Consider the following 6,735-nt stretch of genomic DNA (forward strand, 5'->3'; position numbering starts at 1 on the left):
GGTCAATTTGATCGATTTGTACATCAATCTCAGACCCTCATCTCAGCTCCCTCGCCGCTGCAAACCTCTCCCATCTTCGGCAAGACCTCCGGCGGCATTCCCGAGCCTTAAATCTCTCTCCCTCATCTCAGATCTCATCTCTCTCCTTCGAACCACCTCTCTCACTAGACTTGGTAAGTTGGGTTTTTGATCTCCATTTTCGAGCCTCAATCTACATGATTTTAATGTTTCCTTGTTAGATCTTGAGATGCCATGATTATTTCTTGCTATATTTTAAGTTGTCAAGCTTTTGTATATATGTATATATATATATATGGTTTTGTAAATATATTTCATTTTTGAATTAATTTTGGGTGTCACAGGCCAAACAAGTGACCAATCTTGTTGTGTTGTTGTGTGAGACGGCCCCACAAGCTTGCTTGGGTGCCCCCGTGCCATCTACATCACAGATCTGTGACTTTTCGAATTTCCCATAATAGTTCGATCGATCGAAGTTCGATCATTCAAAAATCGATTGAACTTATCTCAGATCAATCTCATATAGATCGATCTCACATTTTTGTGATCGATCGAACTTCACAGATTTGCATCCCACACTTCACACACTCTCTTTTGTGATTCCATGTTATCTCATACATGCCTAATGCCTATGTTTTCCACATTGGATGCATTCCATACTTATATTGTTTAGCATGTTTCACTTAATGCCACTGTTTATATAGCTCTATCATCACTTTCGTAGATTCATGTTCTGTGTTGTCTATCTTATTTGATATACATGTTTATATATATTGTGCTTCACTTCTTTATGCCGGTACTAACTTATATTGCAAGTGTTTTTCTTTCTGTTTTGCAGGCCATGGCTAAGGTAAAGACTGTTGCTCGTAGGAATCGTCTACGCTGAGTCAGGCCTAGGATAAAGGAGCCAGGCGAGCCCTTTCATGTTCAGGAGCAGCCCGAGCATCAGGCAGGACCCTCCCATGTCCAGGATTCAGAGCAGCCTGTTAAGGCTGAGCAACCAGAGCAGTTAGAGGATTATATCGAGGCAAATCCATCTCAGTCCCCCTCAGCTGACTCTAGACTACAGTCTTTAGCCTTTGCATCTTCATCATCCCATGATGAAGCTGAGCATACACCATCACTTTCTCCATCTCCGCCTCATGCACAGCCAGGCCAGGCCTTAGACCGAACTCTGCCGAGATACTCACACCTTACAGTGGCGCACGAGTCAATTTTCGACGTCTCTTTCTTCTCCTGGTACATTCTGACCTGGGTAGCCTACGAGGATATAGACCAGAGGGACATTTCAGCTATTCTAGCCCCTGTCACATACCCAGTTTACCCGAGGCTTGTTTGGATGTTCTTTCAGCACCTCTGGCCTGCCCCGAGTAATCTGGTAGAGCTGTAGACTACTGTCGATGGCCATCCTATCAGCATTATAGTGGAGACTCTGGCCAGATCCTGCCGATGCCCATATGTTTGCCCTCCTGATCTTGAGCTTGACAATCCCATTCTAGAGAGGAGGCCTTCTTATGCAGACATGGCTGTGGCACTTACAGGCCATTACAGTGAGGGCGAGACATTTGCTACTCGGACCTATTTGCCTAATGATCTGTGGTTCTTCGATTCGGTCTTATACCGAAACGTGTTTATGGCTGGCCACAAGATTCAGAGGTGAGGCAACAATTTGACTGCCTTGTATGCTTTCTACACAGGGTACTGGGTTTCTATTCCGGCCGTATATTGGAGCGTCATGATAAAGCTCTACGCGGACTACATCAGTAAGGCCAAGCCCAAGCGGGCTAAGTACCTTCCTTTTGGCCACCTTATTACTCAAATCTTGCGACATCAGCTATGATGACCCGGTCATTTCCTTCCTTTTCTTTTTCCTCAGAATTTCACGGATGATTTTTTTCGTTGTAATTTTTTGTCTGAGTTCAGTTTCTCGTGGCTTAGTATAGTCTCAAGTGCTCAGAAATGATTTTTGAGTCTCTTTCCTTTGGATTGATAACTTCCTTTAAGGATCGAGTCATTTCCACATTTTCACTTTTGTGACACTATTCATTTTTTTTTTGTCTTTTCCCCGTTTGCCACTTTGTTGGCATAACCTCACTCCTTGTGTTCGGGGTTGGTTTTGACTTCACGTATCTTCATCCTTAGTGGTTTCCATGAAATACGTATCTTTACTTTTGCAAAAAAGTACTCTGGTTGCTCCCGGTGTCCATAGGGGCATGAATGCAAAGTTCTTCAGAAATATTTTTATTTCTTGGGGTGTTTTTTGTAAATATCTTTTGGAGATATTTTATTTCAGGGGATTTTAAGAAAATATCTTTTAGAAGATATTTCTATTCCGGGGCAGTTGCACAGTTATCCTTTTGTGTAGGGGCCTTTGTGCAATTAATGAAAATTAATTGCTAAGTGTCTCCTTGGGCTTGAATCCTCATACGGGAGTCATTTGCACATGTCATCAAGTCGTGTACCCTTAGAATTGTCTTGCAGTCGAACCCTACAGTTTTCGGGTTTTCAGCCCCGGTTGCTGCCAAACATATTTGGGTTATATCTCTCTACTCGGGACTCGGTTTTTAATGCCGTTTCTTCTGTTTTTCATTTTTTTCTCATTTTGGTTCTTTTTTGTTCACGAAGTTTTGCCGTTTGAGCGCATCTGCTCAAATTCCACTTTTCTGGACCCGGCGGGACCCGTTCGGGGCACTTTTTGAAATTCTATAAATAGGGGGTGCTAGAAATAAGAAGTCAAGCTTTCCTCTCCCTTTCCCATGGCTGGTCAAGCTCCCTTCCATGGCTACCATCTTCTTTCTCCTCTTTTGGACTCCTTTTCTTTGTTAAAAAGTGGTGATGCTTTAGGCTTTATTATTCACCTTAACGAGGCCTTCGATTCCAACCGATTGGAATTCCATTTTGGCCATTTTTCTAGTTTGGGTTTGAAGTGAAGTTGTGATTTTGATGGGTTTTCTTGGGGGTTCATGTAGATTATGTTATCCCCGACAAAACCTAGGAGTTTCGTCGGATTCGGAGTGGTTCCATTTTGGTGGCCTTTGAGATTTCCATCTCAAATTGAGGTAGGGGATGTATTAGGATTATATATGTGTTGTATTGATTGTTTTATGAACTTATACAACTTGTATGCATGCTTTGTATAAATCCTAGAATTTTATTTAATTATTTTCTTGTATAGGTTTTAATTCTAATGGGTGTATGTGGCTTAGAATTGAATTGTGGCATGCTAGGAAATTAAGCCCTGATATATTGAGTAACATATATTAAATTTGGAGTATTTGAATAAGAATTGCAAAACTTACTTAATATTTATCTTTTATGAAAGTTTAATTCACATAGTTGAAACAAGTATGAAATCAACTTGTAATATGAGATTAAAATAGGCCTTGGCATGTTCTCTAACATATGTTAAATTGAGAGCATTTGGATAAGTTTAGAAATCTAGAGATTTTGAATTAAATGAATTAATTAAAAATCTAATTAATGGTTCCACTAGTTTGATTAAGTTTTAACTTGATAATGGTAGTAACTTAGACTTGTTCACTTGTATATATCCATTTGGGGCCATTTGGGGTTGTTTTAGAAAATCTAGAGATTTAATAAACATGTTTCAATTAAACTCTATTTTGTTGTCTCAATGATCCAATCCAGCTTTTTAGTTGGTTTGTGTAGTGACCATACCATGTTGTTTAACATATTTGAATTAGGGATCGTTTGGATGAGATTGCATTTTAATTTTGAAATGAAATTGTCATAGCGTGTAACGAATCGCACACTGAAGATTCGACATTGTGAATGTCATTGTAGACTTGAACTCTAGGACATGGTTTGTGTGGATTCAACCTTACTTGTGCATGTAAATTGATTCCTAGACATTATTTGAGATGTATAAGTTTGGTTTAACTTATTGATTTTGCATAAGTTTTGAACTTATTATTTTTGGAGGCTTGTAAGGATCATGTTCATGTGATGGCTAGGGTTTGTCCCTAGTACGGATTCGTGAGTTTCCTAAGTCATATAAAGTGCGCAGTAGGTAGTACCTTGTGGGTCGTAATTACCCGGAATAACTTATACACGTGTGCACTAGGTAGTACCTTGCGGGCTAGTAACCCGGAATAACTCGATTGGTCTGCAGCCAAGAATCCTAGTCTTTCCACTATTTGATTTTGCATTTAATTTCAAGTTGTTAATCATGGATTACTTGTAGCTTAAGAATTGATGTTTACTTTGGTTATTTGAATCCTATTTAGTATAATTGAACCTGTATACCTGCTCCATGTTTCATTTTAGTGTACTTGTGCCATGTATACTTGTTTTGTGCGTATTTGTTTAGCTTAGTATACTTATACCTTATATACTTGTCTTGCGCATATTTGTTTAGCTTAGTATACTCGTGTTTGTATACTTGATTTATGAGTATTGTATATATATCTTATACCTGTGTATGTATGCTTGATATTGCTTATCCCGTTTAATATGATTTAGTATACTTGTGAGCCTGTGTACTTGAATGTCATGTATCATGTTTTAATACGGTTCAGTGTACTTGAGCCTGTATACTTGAATGCCGTAGTTCATTCCAATTGCATGAGTAGCTTAGGATGCTCCCTGAGTCTCATTTTGATATAGACGTTAGGTGGCATGAGCCTCTTTAATATGTTTCACCTTAAGGTGATATAATTGTAAAATACTAGGTCGATGCATGCTCATCTCCTACGAGTAACTTTATGTTACTGTAATACCCCTAATTTTACAAAGGATGATCATGGAATTTCATTAATTTTACAAAGGATAGTCTGAATTTCATTAATTATTTAATTACAATTTTTAATGGTTAATTGTTTAATTGTTTAATTTGTTTGAATTACTTGTTATTTGAAGGATGTGTCTGTTTACTTGATTATTTGTGTGATTGTTTTTAATTGCATTTCATTGTTTAAGTTAATTAATTAATTAATTGTTTTGCTTTAATTAGTTGTCTTAATTGTTTTAATTTAATTATTTTAATTGAATTAATTTTGTGGCTTTTAATACTTTAATTGTTTTAAATTAATTGTTTTAAATGACTGGATTTAGTTACATGGATTTAGTTTTTAATGTGATTGTTATATAGCTTTTCATAGGCAGCCATCATTGTCTATCACCTAGGTTTACCTATGGGCCGAGTTATATATGGATTAGGGTTTAATGTCTAAACCTATATATATGTCTATTATGGTGGATTAGGTTTTAAAACATCACAAAACAAAACGTAGGTTTTCTGTAGAACAGAGATACAGTGAGGTATTGAGAGACACAAAGGAAGATCAAGAGAGGAGGTCTAGGTTTTGTTCTAGATCAAGGTTGGACTAAGAAGGAGGAAGGAGAGGTGTTTCTGGGTTGAACCAAGGCACTGGAGGAGCAGACTTGCAGTTTAGGACACCAACATATCAATACAGAAACTGGGAATTTAGAGTTTCAAGTCTGAAACTCAAAGGCAAGTTCTTTTCCTTCTTCTTCCCTTTGCCTGTGTTCTGTGCACCTAGATAGCCTCTAGGATTTAATTAAGCATTAACTGAGTTTTTTATGTATAATTGATGTTATATCGATGTTCTGTGTGTGTGAAAAATTGTTCAATTACAGTTTGTGCGTATCTGTTAACAGTATGTTTCTTAAAGCATGAAAAATCTGTAGAACTTGTAGCCTTTGTATTTGTTTTCAACTGCTATAAACACATCTTGGGAATTATATTGGACATAGATAGGACTCTTAGGGTCAGTTTAAAACCAACTATACAGGTTGTGAATGGCCGGAAACACTGCAGAAAGCCGTAGGAGCAACAGAGGTTGAAGGAGGCTCAAGGAGGATGAGAGAGCCAGTTCTGGAATGCAAAGAGCCGGCTCTAGGAGAGGTAGAGCTGGCTCTACCACCCTAAGAGGCAGCTCTAGGATTTCCAAGAGCCTGCTCTTTCAAAATTAGAGAAGGCTCTCTCTCAAAATACTTTCTGAAGATGAATTTAACGAGCTGTTTGGAGTTTTGAGTGTCTGAACTTTGTCTAAAAATTCTGGGACTTTCCAGTGTGACTAAGAAGCTAATTTTAAGTGTTATTAGGATCCTTGATTGATCAAAGCTTGCCTCTGAATTAATGGAACAAATTGTAGAAAAGTTATGCACAGTGAATACGATTAACGAATAGAAGGAGACTTAGTTGCTTAGGCTAAACTTTGTGAATCCAGTGGATTAACATGTGCTTACATATTGATTCTAAATGCATATTAGGGTCATCTATTCAATAAATGTGTTATATGCATGCTCTAGATATTAATGGTTGACAGATTTAATCTTTTCTACAATTACCTGAATTATTGCTCGGATTTAAATTGCTAGAATATAAACTGTTCTTCTGCAATTACTTGGATGACGGTTTGGATTGTAAATCACTTAATAATTATTTATATGTTATAATCTACATGATTATGGAGGATTGTATGCACCGGTATGGGACGGTGGCATACTAGGGGATGGTTTAGTTTAAAAATGCTAACCTAACCTACCGGATGGAAAATATGGATTGTAAAATATTGAATCCATTAATGTGTTTAAGTCAAATCAACTGACTAGGTTGAGTGACTTCCTGGATTAATGGGTTGTAGTTAAGTCACTTCAACTGAATAAGTTGAGCGCTTATCTGGACGGTATTTTGTATGTCTCCTCATTGAATAAGTGAATGACATACTATAG

Source organism: Cornus florida, unplaced genomic scaffold, assembly GCF_030987335.1.
Source record: "Cornus florida cultivar Cherokee Brave unplaced genomic scaffold, ASM3098733v1 CherokeeBrave_3.0.0_Hap2_Chr10, whole genome shotgun sequence".
Taxonomy (NCBI): domain Eukaryota; kingdom Viridiplantae; phylum Streptophyta; class Magnoliopsida; order Cornales; family Cornaceae; genus Cornus; species Cornus florida.